General features: G+C 34.7%; 1 long non-coding RNA gene across 2 annotated transcripts; it reads right to left on the bottom strand.

Annotated features, from left to right (window-relative positions):
• Positions 1-8,463: 8,463 nt before the first annotated feature.
• Positions 8,464-11,530, bottom strand: LOC139897571 (uncharacterized). 2 transcript variants are annotated; one of them, XR_011776658.1, is made up of 5 exons: positions 11,085-11,530; positions 10,933-11,004; positions 10,744-10,840; positions 9,570-10,411; positions 8,464-9,457 (listed from the first exon to the last, which is right to left on the bottom strand). It is a non-coding gene; the product is annotated as an uncharacterized lncRNA (long non-coding RNA). The 2 variants fall into 2 exon arrangements; XR_011776657.1 differs by having other exon boundaries at positions 8,464-8,754; positions 9,280-10,411; positions 11,085-11,528.
• Positions 11,531-22,151: the final 10,621 nt, after the last annotated feature.

Here is a 22,151-nt window from a genome sequence, read left to right as displayed (position 1 = left end):
ATCATCCGATATCCGAAAATCATTTCACATCAAAAATTATTTATGTAACCGTGTAAGATGAATTCTGCAAGTAATTCGAGTTCTTCGGATTCCGATATGAATTTCCACCTGAGTTCCGAAAGCAGTGTAACCGGAATGAATCAACCAATCAGTCATCACCAATTCTGGATGAATTGGGGATGGGTTCGTAATCAACTTAATCAATGGAGACAAGAGGAAGGCGATCCTTTCCACCAACCGAATTCACCTCTTGGTGAGGAACCTGAGGCACTTACCGGCGAACCCGTTCGAAACACTATCTTTACCCTAATTTCCAGGATATTTCGCAACGATTATATGATAACTAGAATTTTAAACTTTATTCATCCTCTCGTACCAACCGCCAATCATCCCGGAATAATAGAAGAAGTTAACGAGCTTCGCGCTCGAGTTGTGGCTTTGGAGAATATGATGCACAATTTGCAGGCATCACAGGCAGCACCGGTAGCACCACCAGAACCAGCAGCACAACCAACAACAGTACCAGTACCACCAACAACAACATCCGCACCGTAAACCTTAACCTCATAATCTGTCCCACGAGTATCAACCTCATACGCACCGTAGGCACCGAAGAATACTAATAACCATAAACGATGAAGTATTAATTCATAACTTCATTGGAGAAATATCCTGCGACGATTATGTAATCTTTAATATAGAAGAGATTATTCGTTTCTAGTTCCAACCGAAAATCAAATGAGTTTAATAACTCATTAAATCTATATTACATCTGAAGGAAATATACATACATATATTTTCATAAAGATTGTAATTGAAAATCCTTTTGTACAAACTGTTAATGATGAGAATATTTTAACGGGTAAGTAATACCCTAGAAATATATAAATTCCACATTAATATGTTACACTATACATTCTTCAATTCTGATTCAGCAATCATTAACTATACTGCTCAAACCTATAGATATACGTATCTGTTCATCGCAGAATAACCATTTTCATTCAATTTCATATTCTAATTTCGATAGATCAGAATCCAAGTCAAGATTAAACGAAAAACATCACTCTTAGATTCCTACATCTTTCAAAACCATGCTTCGAAACCCATGCTTTGAATTCAGAACAGTACTAGAACATCATATGATTATATTTTGCGTTCAAACCCATCGAAATTCTTGGAAACACTTCAACTAATGAACAAACGAGAAGACAAACCAACTACACGATATCTACGAGAAGAAAGATTTGTACTTATAATCATATATCTGGAAAGCTCTCGAAACCTAAGTAAAACTTTAACACGTATCTGTGATAAATCCTTCGGCATTATTATTACTGAAAGTAACCTTGCAATTCCTTTTTAAAAGTATCCAGTATTATCACCCATTCAACTAGTCAACGACGACCTTTCAGACTTATAACTTTGGCATATACGTTTTTGTTACTGGGGAACCTTTTATGTTCCACCATATTAGCAGTAAATGTACCAGCGACTCCGTCACTCTGCTATTTGAAACTCTCCGGAAATCACTATATATACATTGAAACCCTATCATGTACTCATCCACATCTTGTAACAATAGTTGCCATTCCAACTATCGGGAATTTGCAATCAGTATTTTGAAATCTTGCAGCACGTCTACGCCAACAGTTATATGTGTACATATAACGTCTACCTCCTCGAATTACATACTTCGAATGTGAAGTTTTTTGAAAAACACCCCAAACTATGAAACTAGTTCTCTGAAATTGGAACAATGCTGATGAAGCAGCAAAAACTGTAAACGACCTTAACAGTCAAAAGTTTGATGATAAAGAATAATATGGTGGTAAAGCTGAGAAAAAGAGAAGGTTTGAAACTGGAAAACGGATTGAGCAAAGTATGAAGGAGGGTTGTGGATAAATCACAAAGACTAAACCTGCCTTCAAAGAATACAAATGATTCAGTATCTGCTGAAGTCATTAACGAATACCTTGCTCCTGATACTAAACCCCTACGGACAATATTCTTCATCATCCTCTGATATTAGAAATTCTAAAATATCATCGTATCTTTCATTATAAATATCCTCCATATTTCTGGAGATAATTTCATAATCATTCGTATCGAAAATCAATTTTCTCCTTGCGATATCTGTGTTACATCATAAAATAAACTATTTTAGTTTCTAAATTCTGAAACTTTCAAGTTTAAAATATGAATATTTTGGAAGTGGTGTTGGGAGCTGAAGCATGAGTTAGTATAATATAATGACACTTGATCAACGTGATTATATTACAGTAAGTCATGCTGAGTTTCTAATGGAATGTGATGATTCACAGATTATAACGTCATCATGTGTCATATTACACGACTTTTACATTCTATCTAATCTATAAACCTATCAAGAGAATAATTTTTCTTGATGATTCGGTCTTTTCCGAATATTCTGGTAATTTGACAAATCAAGATCGTGCCATTACGATTACCTTCTCAAAACATTAACTATGTTCATCCAAAACTCCATACCTACGAATTCTGGACCATTACAAGAGATGCCTAATCGCAAGAAGAAGAAACGAAGGGACAAAGCTCCGAAATAGAAATTGGAGTATAAATCGCAGCAAATAGGAGGGAGTATTAACTGTGAATGACAATGATTATAGAAGACAGAAGTAGGGACATTGAAATATAACGGAGAATATAAAGCCCGATAACAACCCCGAAATTACAAACCGTGTATATCAATGCGTATAGCAATATAAAGACACGGGAGAATGAAAAACACTATAACCCCAAGGTAATGGTAGAAGTAAGTAATTTCCTCTGGTGGTAGATGAAAAAGAAGAACGACAGATATGAAAGTTAGGAGTATATCAAGAATCAGAACTGGATGAAGCATTTCACATTTGTTAGAAGTATGAAATAAGGAAGAAGATTATAGAAGTGGTGAAAATAAATGCAACGGAAGTGGTCAATTTATAGCAAAATATCGGACGCAGCAATAGAGGCAGATTACGCATTTAATCAAAGAAAATCCTAATTTCCGCAAATTCTGAAGAATCAAATCTTATTTGATTTTCTATTCCTTAAAATCCGGAAATCAATTGTTACTACATCAAGAGATAAGACGCATCTCTATTCTCCATTTCACTTGATTACGATAACTTCTCTCATACGCTTCGAGTAATTGGATTATTTTATCCATATTATTCAAACATAGATAAAACTCTATTATCAACTCATATTCGTCATTAAAACATTTTTATTGTTAGCCATGACGACCTCACTCAAATTTCGGGACGAAATTTCTTTAACGGGTAGGTACTGTGATGACCCAGAAATTTCGACTAAATTTAAACTTAATCTTTGTATGATTAACATTTCCGACACGATAAGCAAAGTCTGTAAAACTGAATCTTAAAATTTTTGAATTACTTTTATATATTTAAATACCCTTCGGTTGTTTTCGACGATTCGCGAACAATTATATGTAAATAGATACATATATACTATAACATGAAAAGGTAACAATGTATTAATTGTTTGATACCGTACATTAAACTTATTGGTTTAAATATCTATTTGAATGTATATGATAAGTTGAAATATTTATTATTAAAATTTATTTATAAATAACTTCCAATGTGTATTTAAAAACTGATTTATGTATATTAAAAAGATATATACATATATATAATAAACGATAGTAACATTCGTTTATTGATTCAATTGATATTTAGATAAGTTAACTAAAGCGTTTAAGATGAACCAGTTAAACACTAATTTGTTACAGTGTTTTCAAATTGCCACATTACTCAAAATGCTACAGTGTTTTCGAAAATCACTATTTGCTACAGTGAAATTGACTTTGCTACAGTGAATTGCTACAGTAAAATTTGACTTTGCTACAATAACTTTGCTACAGTAAAACGCTATTATAAAAATCTATTTTAACAAATAGCGAGACGATGATTTATAGAAGTAAATGACCAAAACACTCGAAAGTTTAAGATACACTTTGAGTGATATAATTAAGGGATAATTTAAGGCTATTGATAAGGCTAAAAAGGAACATATATTTCATAGCATTATCCCCCAAGAAAGACAGGATTTTAGTTGTAATTGTTCCATATTCAAGTAATATTTGTTTATATTTAATAAGTGCGAAGACAAAAGGCGAAAACGAAGAATTGAAGACGGAAAGGTCCAAAATGCTCAAATGTACAAGATACAATTAAAACGGTTCAAATTATTGATGAAGAACGTCTAAAAATGACAAGAGTACAAGTTGCGGAACGCAAAGTACACGATATAAAATAGTACGCAAGGACGTCTGAAAATCCGGAACCGGGACCCGAGTCAAGAAGAAACGCCCGACGCAACGGACTAAAAATATCTAGTCTACTATACACAAGAATAAAATATAATATATAAATAATTATATTAATTATTTATATATTTATATTTATTTTATATTATGTCGACAAGCTAGGAGCCAAAACAATGTGAGCTGTCCCTGGTCCTCATGCGAGTCGCATGGCCAGAAGGCCATTTCCATGCGAGTCGCATGACTCCAGATTCCAGGCCAGGTACTATAAATTCAGGTGTTTTGCTCGAATGAAAAATCAAACACACATACACAAATATATATTACTCCGTATAATATTTATTATTATTATTATTATTATTATTATTATTATTATTATTATTATTATTATTATTATTATTATTATTATTAAGATTATTATTAATCTTATTAATCTTATTATTAGTACTATTATTTTTGCGATACAAAAATAATAATGTACATAAAATATTACGACGGAGTACTGTCCAAGTAATTTTCAAAATGAGTTTTCGAGCAAGCTAGAGCTAAGGAAATTATGGGTTATTGCCAAGGAGGTTATGGGTAATGTTCGGGGGTATTTTTTGTGAATCAAACCTCGTGTTTATCATCTCCGATGCGTCTACGTGCTTTCCTGCAATATTGTATATCAATATTAAACAGTGAGTTTCATATGATCCCTTTTACTCAATATATTTTTGGGCTGAGAATATATGCACTTTATTTTAAACGCAATGGATACAAGTACATACTAAATTCTACACTGAGTTTGAACCGAAAATCCCTTAGCTTTGGTAACTAGTAACTGCCAGTTATAAAAACTGGTGGGCGCGAGTAGTAGTATATGGATCCATAGGGCTTGACATCCCCGTCCGAGCTAGAGCGCTAGCCTTTTAACGGACGTATGCTATTTGAGAAGCGTACACGTTGGTTTGCGTGTATTATTAAGATAATTATACAAAGGGTACAAATTATATAAACGTTAAAGTTTAGTTACCAGGGTGCTCAATTTTGTAGAACCGATTGATAAACGTTTCGGATGAAACAACTGAAATCTTGTGATCCACCTTTTATGTAAAACCTATTGATAAACGTTTTGAATAAAACAACTGAACTTTTGTAATCCACATTGATATACGGATTATGTGTAATATTAAAACTATGAACTCACCAACCTTTGTGTTGACACTTGAAGCATGTTTATTCTCAGGATTCTAGAAGTCTTCCGCTGTTTGCTTATACGTGATACAAGATATGTGCTTGGAGTCATACATGCTATATACAAGAAACTTGCATTCACCAAACCATTACCATGTATCTTATTTTGACTGTATTGTCAACAGATGTATTATTGTAAATCATTTAAATGGTGATTGTCTATACGTAGGAATCATCAGATGTTAAAAACCTGGAATTTATATATTCATTTATGAAATACCTTTTCAAACGAATACAATGTTACAAAATGTATCACATAGAGGTCAAATACCTCGCATTGAAATCAATGAATGACGTGTTCGTCCATATGGATTTGGAGCGATCGTCACAGTATATCTGTCTATTATTTCTCCCAAACTCTCTTTCAATTTCTGCTTAATGTCGTGACATTCGACATGTGTTCTTTTGCGTGCGCACAAATTGTGAAAGTTTAATAAAAATCTTGAGCGCAAATTCGCAAAACCTGTAATGCTTTGGGCTGGCAAATTATTGAACCATTCCCTTGCTACTCCTTGCAGCACTATTGGTAGCATATGGCATGCTACTACATCACCCCAGCTGTGTGTTCTTGCAGTTCCTTCAAATTTTTGTAAAAAGTCATCCGGATCTGATAACCCATCATAACTTTCGAGTGTTAGAGGCAACACCGGTGCGACTGTGAAGGGATGATTGGCGATGTGTGGCACAAACTTTTCTGTTGTGGGTGCTAACTCAAGGCTTTGCTTAGCTTTTTTCCCTTGCATCACCGCGAACCATTGCTCATAAATTCTTGTACCCGCCCTGGTTCATTGAAAGCGGGTGCTAAGTGTGGTGGCGCGACTTGCTGTAATTGAGATATGAAGCTATTTGACTGGGCTGCGGCATAGTGCGCCACACTATATTGATTGCTTGCAACAGTTGGACTGGTTGCGAAGACGCACACGCCGTTGACCCTTGTTGTGGTAACCATCTGGATTTCTCAGACCCATCTGCCTGATTCTTTCCTGAGCTTTCTCGGTAGTGACCCTTTCAATCGGTGTTTCGTGTTCAACCGAGGTGATAATTGGTATTGTACCAACACAGGTAGTTTTAACTTTAAAGCCTGGTGGAACCGTTTCACTTGGAGAACCGAAGCTCAGAATTTTTGGTGACAGATCCTCGAATGGTTTAAAGCTAGTTCCTGTTTCCAGTAAACTTCCATCGGGAGTGTGCCACCATCCCTTAGATGATTCATTCAGGATAGTTTCTGATGTAACCGGCCCTGTTTCAATACTTGGTGTCGATGGAGGCTTTGATGTGCCCTTGGTTGGTGCTGGTGGCGTCGACGGTGTGTTCGTAACAGTCGCCGTAGGTGTTTGAAACCCTGGAATTACTGGAGAGTCCGATCGCCCTTGGTTCTTTGCACTCTTACTTCCTCCACCCATTCTTGCTAACAATTAAAAACCTGAAAGTGACCGATTAGTTAAACAAAAAAGTATGTAAAAAAGATACGTACAATAAATCATATACAACATAAATTCCAATCTTCTTTGTTTCATATAACCGGTCCCACGGATGGCGCCAAATGATCAAACATATTTTCACGGGGTCAAGGTGAACCTACGCTTGAGTGCATAAAGGGGTTTAAGGACTAACAATATTCGAACCTCCGACACTTAGTCGTGGATAACCCATATCGGTATCGTTTTGATTCCGACAGGGTGGCCGATTTGAGAGTCCACCAACAACCTAGCATACGAGGTTGAGTGGCCGTAAGACATGAACGTTTTATAGTTCGAGACATACCTGAAAGTCTTTTAAGATCGTAAGAAGCTTTATTCGTACGATGGAGATTTGTATGCTGTGGTTACGTATGAGTAAATGAATGAATATCTCTATTAGGGTTCATGAGCTATGTATTTATAGGCTCACGAATTAGGGTTTCGGTAGAATCTCTTCCCTAATTAAATGTGATCTTGTCCCAACTAACTTTCGTTATTTAAGGAAAAGAATCCGAATTGATTATACCGTACATTCTTCTAGAATGTACTGGATCCTTATGCAAGTATATGAAACTCGCATCAGATGATATAGGCGCACAAGGTGCGACTATACCCGTGACATATGCCTTTGTGTGCGGTTTTAGGGTTTTGGATGCGCATCCGCACAATCTTGCGGATATGCGTATCATTAGACCGGGTCTCAAGAATCTTTTCGAGATTGATCTAAAAAATCTGAGGGATAGTTTCATTTACATGAATATTATCGTTCTTCAAATGTATGTTATCGTTCGTCGAATATATGGTTCGTTGTCGAATGTATGTTATCGTTCGTCGTCGAATTTATGTTATCGTTCGTTGTTCAATGTATGTTATCGTTCGTTGTCGAATGTATCTTATCGTTCGTTGTCGAATGTATCTTATCGTTCGTCGAATTTATGTTATCGCTAGTCGTCTAGTGTATGTTATCGTTCGTCGAATGTATGTTATCGTTCGTTGTCGAATGTATCTTATCGTTCGTCAAATGTATGTTATCGTTCGTCAAATGTATTTTATCGTTCCTCGTCGAATGTATGTTATCGTTCATCGTCGAATGTGTGTTATTAGTCGTCGAATGTATGTTATCGTTCCTGGAATGTATGTTATCATCCGTCTTCAAATGTATGTTATCGTTCATCGTCGAATGTATGTTATCGTTCATCGTCGAATGTATGTTATCGTGCATCTAATCTTTGTTATTTTACATTTAAAATTTACAAGCACCGTTATACAAATATTCATATTTTTGGGAAAAAAAAATTAAGATACATTTGATGTTTGTTACTTTACTATAAAATGATTAACATGCATCTGATGTATATTTTAGGAGAAAACATTAATATGCATCTGATGTATGTTACTATACATTTAAAATTTACAAGCATCGTTATACAAATATTCATATTTTTGGGGAAAAAAATAAAGATACATTTTTACTTAAAAATTTACAAGTAGCGTTATACAAATATTCATATTTTTGGGAAAAAAAAAATTAAGATACATTTGATGTATGTTACTTTACTATAAAATAATTATATTTTAGGAAAAAATATCAACATGCATCTGATGTATGTTACTATACAGTTTAAAATTTACAAGCAATGTTATACAAATATTCATATTTTTGGCAACTTGGACGAGTTGGGGTCGACATCTTTAGTCATGCACACCTCGTATTGGAAGCTTGAATCAACCGCACGAAATCAAATTCTGCAGCAAACCACATACATGAATGTTATATCGTAGATTCATCTAAATGAACGAATGTGAACTTTTGATATTCAAATGAAGTATTCGAAAAATGAATATTATCTCTTATTAATATTTATCTAATCTAATGATTGTGAATAGATTACCACTATTAGTGGGCATTTGGATACAAGTTTCTGCTCAGGGCGGTGTTGGAAGAAAACTGTTAACATGTGATAAGAGGGCACAACCTCAAAATTAATTATATGGTCTTAATTATAAAACTAATTTTCCAAATTCAACAGCCTCAAAATTAAACTTTGGATTAAACATTTGTACACAGCATACCTATTTAAATATTTTAACAGGATAGTAAAAAACTATATGTTCGGTAGCAAATATCAACAACTGTGGAAGATTTTACTATATATAAAAATGATTTGTCAAGTTCCTACAAAGAATAACACTACAAAGGTAAAAATTATAATATTTGTATCTTTGGCATTCACAAAACCTAATTTAACAACACGTAAAAAAAGAGAGTACCTGAAGGTGGAAAATATTGTGTGCAGGTAGTTTATCATCAAAACCCTTATAAGCAAAAAAAAAAAATAAACAAACAAATAAGAGATATCAAAGTTATAGGTGGCAAAACAAGCAGTGGGTCGACTCTGAGCACCACTGTTTCTCTAAGCTCTTGAAGATGTATATCTGCCTCATTTGGCTGAAATAGTGGGATTTATTATGTTAGACCTAATAAAAATAGAATATAAAGTTGATGGTGTAAAGGGATCCCAAAAATTCAGTTTTAATAATTTGTTACTTAGATCTCTTGCCTTTTTGGTATGAGCAGCCTCGTGACAAAGATACATGTCTAACCGTATTTATGTTTCCTCCTTTTTTTTAACCTTCTTCCTACAAGTAACAACGTTCTAAAAGACAAAACATGTAATAAATGTGGATCTTTAATAGTTGAAGTGATTTTAGATAACATTATCAGCATATAAAAAATTAAAGCCAAAACATGGTTCAGTTCAGGTCATAGTAAATACTATTAACAATACACACTGGCTATAAGATAATCATGCTGAAAATTAAGATACTATATTAATCACATAAGCCTCAAGAGTACATGTAACAATCTTATATATAATCAAGAGTACGTGTGACCAACAAGACTATCAAACAAGAGGAAAAAAGCATCCTGATGTAGGAGTGACATGAATGCTTACCAAGGCTGATGAATATTTATCATTAACCACAATTTTAAATACTTAAGACTTAAGAGACCACAATAATTGTTCCAAACCCCCAGCTTAACCATTGCAATGTAAGAAACAGCATTTTGCATATAATAGTGTGGTAATCAGTAATTCAGGTAATAAGTTTTAAGAAAATACAATTTTCAGGGAGCTTTAAGTATCATAAAAAAAAATTAAAAAAAATTATACCTGTTGGATCCAAGATAATCATGTTTCATACAATCGTTAATACCAACACGTTAGCAGCAACTATGATTTAATATTTTGGCAGAAGCCACCCATGTCAACATGTCATCAAATCACTCTTGACATAATTAGTTGTTAGCACACAACTTCCATTGAAAACAGTACAACTTAGAATATAACTGCTCTAAAATATGCCATTAATTCTTGCTCAATGCAGCAGCAACACTTCACTGAATACACCAACAGCAAAGGAAATAGCTATTACTAACGTCATAACGTACGTAAAGATACAACTTGGCTGCATTTATAACAAGATCAACTAACTTTTTTTTATTTTTGGAAAAAAAAAAAAAAAAAAAACGTAAGAGGTGCCGTCTTTCTTCATGAACAAAGCTACAAGAAACATGTAACTTAATAATAGAATCTTTGGTGAGTACTAAAGTTATCAGTAAAAATAAAATCCTAATAAGCTAATTTTAACTAGAGAATTCAACATCTAGAAAAACAGTAACCCATTAACATAATATTACAATTCTTATAATTCAATTCATTGTGTTCTTACTTGTTTTTTAAGAGCGTATAGCTTTTAGTGTGCATTGGTTGTGGTTGAGCAACAAGCGATTTAATGGAGGTAGTACTAATGATCAACAAAGCAACATCTGAGATTACATTCATAATACATATTATCAACTGAAAAGGTAACAAAGCCATTTTTCAACATAAACATCAGGAAAAAAAAAAAAAACATTACCAGATCAACGGAAACACATCGATGAATCACAGCTTCCACCAGATCCGTTTCGTTATTATTCAGAACAAGCAACTATTGAAATAAAAATCAGAATCGGTAAAATTATGTAAAAAAACTAGAAACAATTAGCGAATTAGGTGTTCTTAATTTACCTTTCGAGGAAGCAGAAACCATTATAGATAACAAAATTAGGGTTTCTTCATGTTCAATCCCTCGTAGATTATAACAGGGCATGTAATTAGAATGTGATTTGGGTGATGAATTGATAGGAGCAAAACAAAGAAGGTGAAGATTAAAAGAGGTAATTGACGATGATGAACTAATGGAAGCAGAACAAAGAATTCAAAGATTAAAAGAGGTAATTGACATACCTAGATGCCCCGCAATGAATCTGTATGTAACAGTAGGAATGGAAATTACCAAATTAACCTTATCACAATAATCTGAATAAAACGCCGGAGTAGAGAAATTAGGGTAAACCTGCAATTTTAAGGAAGAAGAAAGGATGATCGACGGTAGGATCTTCACTTATCCGCTTATCCCCAACTTAGCTACTTAGCGCTTGATCTTCACCTTGTATATATATATATATATATATATATATATATATATATATATATATATATATATATATATATATAAGTAATTTGATTAACGATCGACAATCATCTATAGTCAATCTAAGCTTTCATTTTCCTCTTTAAAATAGTTTGTGCCAGTTTGTGACACTAGCACACATTCACATGTAATACCTTCTTACTTCCATGCCTTTACCAAAATAATACGTTATATACTATTCGATTTAGTTATTGATGGTTTAAGTATTAGTTATAAGACTTGTTACTCATATAATAATAGTTAACAAAATCATGTTACCGATAGAACTCTTCGTATCAATTTTCTAACGTAATCAACAGTAGACTTGGAAATAACTATACCTTTAGCTAAGTCTAGACTCTAGTGGTAACTCTTAACCGAATCGACATCAAAACTCAACCACAACCATCTCACGGCCGAATCAACATGTACGAATCGTCTTTATGTTCTCATCTTCTAGGACTTCATTAATTAATAGTAGTACAGAGATGGCGAATGTGATTAAAAACTGAAGAAAATAAAAACTTGTTGACGTGTGTATTATTTTATAGTGTGTAAAGGTTTTAGTTGTAAACTAGTATCTGTTGATGTATAGGATCGTGTGCACAAATGGTGGAATATGAGCAATGTTTCAGGATATAACATGTCCGGAGCCTTTAATGGTAGTTGCTCTCTTTCACTATTTTTAAGGGGCAAAAAAAATCTGGCAAGCTTTGAAATGGATTTTGGATATTTGCTTTGAAAAAATCGGAACTAACTGTCAAGTGTTTAAAGGTAAGAGCTGGACTGCTCCTGTTACGTTATATGAGGTGCAAATTATGTCTTTTGAATGGATTGCTAGGAGGATAAAGGATGTGAAATAAAATGGAGTGGCATGTGTGGATTTCTTGCCCATATGTTTACCTTCAGTAAAGGGTCGGGTGTTCTTCAAGTAGTTGCTCTCTCTGCTGCTGCTATTTTGTTCACATTCTTCTTTTAGACATCAGTTTGGATCACTCAGGGAACTTAACCACCCACGCGTTCATTTCCCGTAGTTGCATAACCCCCCCAACTACTGCCCTGGAGGAAACCCGGATCAACCTGAGGGCATGGCAAGTAAAATCATCCCTCCCCGCTGCCCCGCACTAAGCGAAAGGCGACCTGGGTGGATACTTCAGTGTAGACGCTGAGAGAGAGGATCTTAGAATCAACCTAACACGATCTAGAGGCGGAATAACAATAGAAAGAGCGTAAACGAATATCTATGGGTTTTCGGGTTCGTACAAGTCAAACCAAGACTAGATCTTGATAAACACGAAGCCTAGACTGACATTCTGTGGTATTTGGACATGAAGATTGAGAGAGACTCGACCAAGAAGTGTTTTTCGTGTGTGTGTAATGTGCTAAGTTGTTAACCAAATTAATGAAGATTAATTAGGCTTAAATACCTCAGTTCCTATGTCGGTCGACAGTGAATGACAGTCGGTCGACTGACCATGTCAGTCGGCCGACTGTCGAGTAATATTACGAATTATATTTAAACGTTCACAAATATAAAATAACACATCGACAATCAACGTTTAACAATATTACAGGTTACAACATGATCGAATAAAACGTTAAAGTTCATGGAACTAGGGATTATCAAATATGCACTAACAAACTCCCCCTAAGACCTAGTTCCTCATAAGTCTTCGATCTGCTTCAATCTCTGTACGGATCTGTAACCATATTGTTCAAATAGCAAACCTTTGCAACACGAATGTACTGTTGTGCTTGAACTCTATTTTCTGGCCTGTACAGCATCCGATTGTAGTACAATGTGAAGATGTCAGCTTCACAGCAATTTCTCAACCAAACGGGATCTAAAACCCGTATCGAGTCTGTCTCATCTTCATTCAATTTGTCCAAAACGATGACTGCCTCCTCTGAGCGTTCATCGTAGTACCACCAGCGAAAACGTGGGCTAAAGTTCTGCGGCATTTTCATCACAGGAACCTTTCTCATATAATTTACTGGCTTGTATTTGACAATCATTCTTCGTTCGCCCGTTTTCTTGTTTGTTCGATAAGTGATCGTGGGAAATTGAGGGCCGAATCCCTCAAAGTTCTTTGACAAGTACGAGTGTCTTATCTTCTTGCAGACAATATTAGGAATTCCGTCATAATCCCTATATAACATTTTGAGCCTAGCCACCTGCATAAATTCAAAGTACGGTAGAGACGTGAACTCGTATCCATGTTTGATGTAATCCACTCCGTACTCCTTCTTTATTGCGTATATATTCAACTCTTTAATGTAGGCCCACGCAATTATTTTTCCTTTAGCCAAAAGATTCGCCGGTCTATTAATGTAATTCATCCATTCAGGTTCCGGCGCTGGCTTCTCACAATATTTTCTGATCCTCAACAGGATCTTCCACTCAGCTTCTAGAACTTCTATCTTTTCTTTATTTATCTTGACCGGTAAAAACCCTGGAGGCAAATCTTCGGTCTTTTCTTTTTCTTCGCATTTACGGTTTAGAAGCTCTTCATTCATTTTGAAGTAGTCTTGAAATGTAGGTAGATCTTTATCGTTATTACATTCGTACTCTGGAAAATCACCTATTGGTTCATCTTCAATAATTACTTCATCAAAATCTTTGTCGTTTTCATTACTTACGACAATTTCCTCAAAATCATCACTAGAATCGTAACGATTCTCAAAAGATGAGCTAGCAGTTGCGTCAGTTGAAGTACTTGCTTGTTGCTCTTGACGCACTAGCTCGGCCTGCTCCTCAGTGCTTAGATCCGGCGGGATCTCCCCTTCTTCTAAATCATCAAATACAACTGAGTGATTCAGACGATCCTGCTTTGCCAAAAAATCACGTAAAGAATAATCAATATTTAGAGGAATTACTGACAGTGGGTTCTCGCTTGTGCCTTTAGCAATATCCAAACCTAGCTCATCCTCGCCTTGATCGTTAAAATTACCAAAGTCTATATCCTCCTCGAGATCAACAGCCTCAATATCGAAATTATTTTCCCACTCAAGCACCTTCGAAAGTGCCTTGTTCGCTGTAGTCTCAGCCTTTACAATCAGCAAATTCTGAGCATCAAACTTAGTTTGTAACTTCTTCAATTCAACCTGTTGATCTTCAACCTGCTTGGTCAGTTTGGCAATCTCAGCATCCTTTCTTCTCTCTCGTTCATCAGCTTTTTCTTTAAACTTTTCAAATTCAGAAGCCATATTGACAACCTTCTCACTTAATATAGAAACCGCAGCATCTTGTGTAATAGCAGTCGTGGATGCAGCAGCATGAACTCCTGTATCAGTTTCAGCACGTGTTTCTTGAGTAGCAGCAGCTGAAGGTTATCGTTGTGGTTGTGATTGTGATTGCTGTGATTGTCGCTGTTCAGTAGCGGAGGACGACTCAGTCCTTTTTGCCTTCTTAATGAATCTTATGCGCCTCTGCTTCGGCTTTGTTGTAACCGAAGGACCCTCAGATTGTTTTCGCTTTCTCAGCTCGAATTGATCAGGGTCAAGGTCATCTCCTTCATCGTCTTCATCAACCAGTATCTGTTCAATTGGAACAACTGGCGGTGGCTGATTAACCTCTTGATCGTCTTCACCAACTGCGACGATATCATCTTCATTACCAGACGTACTGTTCTCATGACGACAGGCAGCACCTGGTGGACATACATAGTTTTCATTTGCGAGGTGGCCAACCAATCTCTTGAATGGTTCATCCGGACCTCTCTTTTGCTTGACTCGATTGAAAGTCAAATCGTTCAGATGATTCAGCTTAATCTCATCCTCCCAAACCTTATTCAAACCTTGCACTTGCTTTTCAATCATCACCTGCAAGAACCTAGGAAACATTAAGTGGCTCTTCTTTTTCACGTTCACCAACATGCTTCTGAAAATTACTTCGGAGAAGTTGAAGTCCGCATGAAGAACTAGTGCTGCAAACATTGAGCTATAAGTCTCATTCAGCTCATCAAAACCGCCTACCATTGGACTCATGCATCTCAACAACACCAAAGTTAGGTATTTGTATTGATGATAGAATCGAGTTCTCTTAACAGCTCCTTTCATTGGATCACCAGAGTATCCACATCTTACTAGACACCTTCGGACCTTAGTTCTATTCAGTGTGACTGGCATAGAATCATTATCTGGAAAACCTAAGTCTTCACGAACTGTCTGTGCCGAGATCTTTACAATTGTACCACCAACGCTGCTTCGTATTACCTTTCTTCCTTGTTCAGTGACGATAGAAGCATTGTTCCAGAATTCTCGTTGGAGTGAGTAGTATGCTTTGCATTCTAGAGTTATTGCAGTATGAATCCTGGACCTTTTCAAGAATTTGATAATATCAACGAAGCCTTCCTTTGCTTCAGGTCCTTCCTCGTTTAGACATGCCTCTAGATTGGCATTTTCGCTTGCCGTCAGGCCTGGAAGATTCTTGGACAGAATCACCTCTTCCTCATGTACATCTTCGTTCACTGGACTACCTAGTTGAGCCATTTATTCTGCTATACAAACATATATACAATAATCGAAAAGCGTTAAATCGAAAAATTTAAAAAAATACAGGAAACAACAGTCGGTCGACATACAATGTAAGTCGGTCGATTTTCAAGGACAGTCGATCGACATATAGGTAAATCGATTGACTTATAAAGTCGGCCGACATACGCTAAGTCGGTCGATTTTCAAGGACAATCGGCCGACTGATTAAACGAAGCAAAACACAGATCTAAACATAAAATCTTCAATTTTATGGTGTTTTGACTCAATCAAAGTCTAATACATGTACAGAGGAGGCCGATTAACATTATCTATTCAACAATTACCAATTACAGGTCCTAAACACCACACATTGAATCGAAACAGAAACATAAACACGAAAACTTCAATAACTTTCAATTTAAAAGGAATTACCTAGATTGGTTAACGGCGCTGGAATCACAATTCAAAGATGTATACGAAAAACACGATCAAAAACTCTTCTTTGCAAAATTCGAATTTTTGGTAAATCAACACAATCGCACGAGATAAAGAAAATCGGCCGTCTGAGGCCTTTTTATACTCAGCTCGACAATCGGTCGACTTTGGTGTTATGTCGACCGATATATGTGACAATCGGTCGATACACGTGACAAACGAGTAAGTCGGTCAATTTTTGTTCAATGTTGAAAGGATCCGAAACTAATCATCCGGACATTGTCCATATTGATTACAAACGAATTACAATAGTTGATAACATTGCGAGGTACTTGCCCTCTATATGATACATCTTACAAACGTTGCATTTATTCTTAAAAGGCAATCTATAGTTACATCCAGAATTGACATATTCGCCTGACATTTCATAATATTCAAATGACCTAAACCGCCATTTACTTAATAATAGTCTCTATGAACTTCAATGACTCGAATGCAACGCCTTATGATATAAGTCCTTAATGGCCTCAAGTAGTATCCTTAGTACGAGCTAATGCACAGCGGAAGACTTAATTCATACCTGAGAATAACATGCTTTAAAATGTCAACATAAAGTTGGTGAGATATAGGTTTAATGCCGGCAGCGATATATATATATATAGACCACAAGATTTCATATATAAACATTTTCATAAAAATATTCTAAGTGGTTGAGCACTTGGTAACCATACTTAACATTTAATCACGTCGCATATTCCCTTTAATATGAAATCTTACTACACTGTACCAAGTGTAGTCACGAAACGAAGTACTGTGCAACCGTTGAATACTGGTCGTCCAGTCCGGTTGGGGTTGTCAGGCCCGATAGATCTATCAACAGGATTCGCGTTTACAATACCGCTGTAAATATTAGTTACCAAGCTACAGGGAAGTATGCCAGTGGTACAACTCAACGTAGAATATATTTTTCAGTTACTTGTGTCCATAATGTAAAACATAAAATACATGTATTCTCATCCCGAAATATTTAGAGTTTAAAAGTGGGACTATATACTCACTTTTGTCTTGAAGATATGTAATTTCGACTTGGTCTCCGATTGATATCACGAACCTATCCATATATAATATATCAATAAAAAATCGTCACATATATATACTTGTTATACTTTTAATACTTTTAATAATTCCTTAGTCCGTAGTTAGCAGCTCGATGTTAGTAATTCAATTTTAATGGTTCATTTTTAGGTGTTTAATAAACCCCCAATGAAATAAATAAAACCCCCATCGAATATGTATTGGTCGAGATTAATCTTGACCCATGGTACCGGTGTTGTCAAATGACGTGTTGCGTACATAAAGTACCGGTGTTGTCAAATGACGTGTTGCGTACAATCATGGGATCTTATGATTAATCTTCTCGTATTGTTTACGGGTGATCCTGAACCATATAAAATTAAATTATGAGTACATATATATAAAATATCATGTTATTTTAAAAAGATGTGATTTATTTAATTTTTCTCCAATTATTTTCGTGACTAAACAAGTCTTGGATATCCGATTTTGTTTTGGTCATAGTTTCTTCGTTACAACTCCGTTTTCGTTGGTTCAACTTGCCACTTCCTTGGATCGAGTCCCTCTTTAAGAATATGAACTGTAAATAACTTAGTTTATATTTGAAATCACAGGTCAAAGGTCAAACTTTGGTGAAACTTATGAAGTTAATCATTTTTGTTACAAAAATATCATTTAATGACCATTTTTCTAAAAATACTTATACTTTGAATTAAATCATGAAATTTTTATGTGTTATCATATTCATAGTAAAAATCATTTTTCCAGAAAATAAACCTCCAATTCAAAGTTTAAGATGGTTTTTAATTATCCAACCCAAAACAGCCCCCGGTTACACTCCGACGTCGTAAAAACAGTTTTTAAGGTAATCTTTGAAAAACCAAGTTATACCTTGTTAAATTAGCATATATTTAAGTTATATTACAGGTCTTGAAGTATTTTAAAAGTTAAGTTAGAAGGATCTATTTAGTTTGCAAACAAGTTTGAAAACTTTCAAACTATGTTCTTGTTGTTAAAATTGTATACCACAAAATATGATAGCTATATATATATGAATCGAATAAAGTTATGAACATAGTTACTACCTCAAGTTCCTTGGACAAGGTTGCTGTAAAAGAGGAGTAAGAACCTAGAACCAAAAGAGTGATGGAGTTGGATGAAAGATTGGAAGTAAACTTGTGTTCTTGAAAGGATTCTTGAAGTGTTTTTGTAAGGTTTTTCTTATGGTGTTTAAGTGATGTTTTTATGGCTAGATCTTCATGGATACTAGCTGAATGGTTATGGAGTTTCTTAAGAGTGTGTGTTTGGTTAAAGAAATGTGTAGTAAAATGAAAATGGAATGGAGTATAAATGGTGGTGTAAAAGGTGTATAAGTTTGTAATTTTGTGAAAAAAATCTTTTAATCATGTGAAATTGTCATACTAGATAACAAAAGTAGTTACCTTATACATAAGGCATTGAACAAGGGCTGGTTGGTGGTGATTTGATGTGTATATACTAATAGTAAATACGTATAGAGGTTAGGTATGATACGAGTACATGTACTCTAGATATACGTATAGAAATCTTGTGAAAAATGGAATGAGAATTCAAATATAGCTATCTTTTGTGAATATACTTATATTGTTTTATATATTTAAGTCCTTAAAAGTGATTAAATACATTACATATACGATATATGTATAAACATTATATGTTATAAGTATTTATGTCAAATAACGTTACGTATGGTTATCGTTTTGAAAACTTAAGTTAGTAGTTTCAAAATATACTTATAACTTATTGTTATTAATACAAAATGAGATATTAAAACATCCTTAGATCATGTTAAATATGTATATATACATATATATACACAAACGTATAATTATCATATGTTATATAGTTCGTGATATCATCGGTCAAACTAGACGGTCAAACGTTGTGTAAAACTCATTTCAAAAACATAAGTCTCAACAATTTGGATTGCTTATCATGTTGGTAAGGTTTAATTTATGTACATATTAATCTTATAAGTATAGAACGATCGGAAAAAAAAATGCGGGTCAACTTTAGGGTTTTTGCTTATCGTGTCGGAACCATATAGAGATTAGAGTTTAAATTTGGTCGGAAATTTCCGGGTCGTTACAGTACCCACCCGTTAAAGAAATTTTGTCCTCGAAATTTGGTAGAGGTTGTCATAAATCACAATAGGAATGTTTTCATGACGAATATGAGGTAATAATGAATTTTTATCATTATTGAAAGATTTAGATAAAACAATTCGGTTATGTGAGACGCACGAGCGAAGCTATCACAAAAGAGTGAAATGAGTAAATATAGAATTGTTGTAACCGATGACGTGATTATGATCGATTTCCGGGATTTAAGGGTTTTAAAGAAAATCTTATGTAATAAGATTTAGTTTTTCGGCGATCAGGATCTTCTTTGATTTAACGCGGCAATCTGTTTTGATTTCTTTGTCGAATATTTCACTATAAATTTACCTCCTTCCCTTTCTTTCTTCCCACATCTTCTATTCTTTCTCTTTAGTTCCTACTTTAAGACATTCGCTAATATGCTCCATCCCATTCTAATCCTTGTTATATTTCTAACTTTCATATCTTTCATTCTTCTTTTTCATCTATCACCAGAAGAATCTATTCTCTTTTATCCTTTCCTTGGAATTATAATGTTTTTAATTCTCACGTGCCTTTACGTTGCAATACGTATTGATATGCACGGTTTGTAGTTTCGGGGTTGTTGTTAGGTTTTATACCTTCCCTTATATTTCGATGTTCCTACTCCCGTCCCTTAAAATCATTGTCATCCACAGTTAATGCTCTCTCTTATTTGCTGTGGTTTATGTTCCTATTTCTATTCTGAGGTTTTGTACCTTCGTTTCTTCTTCCCGTCCTCGAGCCAAGCGAACAATGGTCCGAAATTCGTAGGTAGGAAATTTGGAATGAACCTAGCTATCGGTTTTAGAATGAAATTGTAATGGCACGATCTTGATTCGTTAAATTACTCGAATATTCCGGAACAATAGAACTATCAAGGTGATACGTTCTAATATGTTTGGAGACTTGATAGAATGTAAGCGCCGTGTAACATGGCACATGATGGCGGTACTGTGAATCATCACATTCCATTAGAAACTTAACATGACTTACTGTAATATAATGAAGTTGATCAAGTTTCATTATATTATACTAATTCATGCATCAGTTCCCAACACTACTTCAAATCATTTATATTTTAATCTCGGAGGTTTCAGAATTTAGAAATTAACACAGTTTCTTTTATATTGTAACGCAGATGTTACGGAGAGATAAATGATCGCAGATAGGAATAGTTGTAAAAATATCTCCAGAAATATGAAAAATATGTATAACGAATGATATGAAGATATCTTATAATATCTAAGATAAGATGATGATGAAAAATATCATCCGGGCAAGGTTTTGAATAACGAGTAGGGTTCTTACTGACGGTTTCAGCAGGTACGGAATCGTTTGTATTCTTTGAGAGCAGGTTCAGTCCCTGTGATTTATCCACAGCCTCTTTCATACTTTGCTTCATCCGTTTTCTAGTTCCAAACCCTTTTTTTTTCAGCTTTACCACCTTACTATTTTTTTGTCATCAAACTTTTGACCGTTAAAGTCGTTTACAGTTTTTGCTGCTTCGTTAGCATTTCAAGAACTATTTCATAGTCCCGGGTGTTTTTCAGAAACTTCAAGTTCAGATTATGAAATTCTTAGGGATAGACATTATAGATATGATGGAAGAAGTTCCGCGAGATTTTCAAAATACTGATTGTTGATTTCGCCAAAAGGATAATGATCTGCTGGTGCACTTGTTGATGTTGTCGAGGGATATAAAAGGTTTTCCGGTAATGACGGCGAAAGGACAAGGTATAAATATCATGATTATAATAGAAATAATCTCACTGAAAAGTCGAAGTGGAGCTGTGACAAAATTATCTTCTTGAAAAGGAATTGCTAATAAATGGCAAAGGATTCAATACGTTATGTGTTAAATTATGAATTTGGGTTCGAGAGTTCTTCAGGTGTATAACTGTATGTATAAATCTTCATTCCGTAGGCGAGGTGCGGCGGGTTCAACTTCTCGGTCGAGGTGTTTTCAGGAATCATGAAAGGATTTGAATGCGAATTGTAATCGTCAAGTTACGAATGAGGTTTAAGATAAAATCAAGTGGCAAGCTTGAAGAATTGTTTAGTTTCATATGTTACAATCAACATTTTAATTCATTTTAATTGTCCAGAGTTTTCTTCTTTATGCCACTTGTTGGATTCTGGTAGGTCAAAATCCGAATATGAAATTTGATTAAAAATGGTTATTCTGGGGTGAGCGGATACGAATATCGGTGGTTGTAAGTAAGATAATAGATAACCGTTGAATCAGATTCAAGAATGTACAATATAACTTATTAATGTGAATTCTAAATATTCCTCGGGTACTACCCACCCGTTAAAATATTTTCATCATTAATAGTTTGTACGAAGGAATTTTTAATTACTATCTTTATGAAAATATACTTGCATATATATTTTCTTCAGAGATAATCATAGATTTAATGAGTCAATAAGATATTAAACTCATTTGATTTATCGTTAATTCTAGATTACATAATCTCT

The sequence above is a fragment of the Rutidosis leptorrhynchoides genome, chromosome 3, assembly GCF_046630445.1.
Source record: "Rutidosis leptorrhynchoides isolate AG116_Rl617_1_P2 chromosome 3, CSIRO_AGI_Rlap_v1, whole genome shotgun sequence".
NCBI lineage: Eukaryota > Viridiplantae > Streptophyta > Magnoliopsida > Asterales > Asteraceae > Rutidosis > Rutidosis leptorrhynchoides.
The sequence above is the reverse complement of the archived record's forward strand: the minus strand, read 5'-3'. Positions and strand labels throughout refer to the sequence as shown.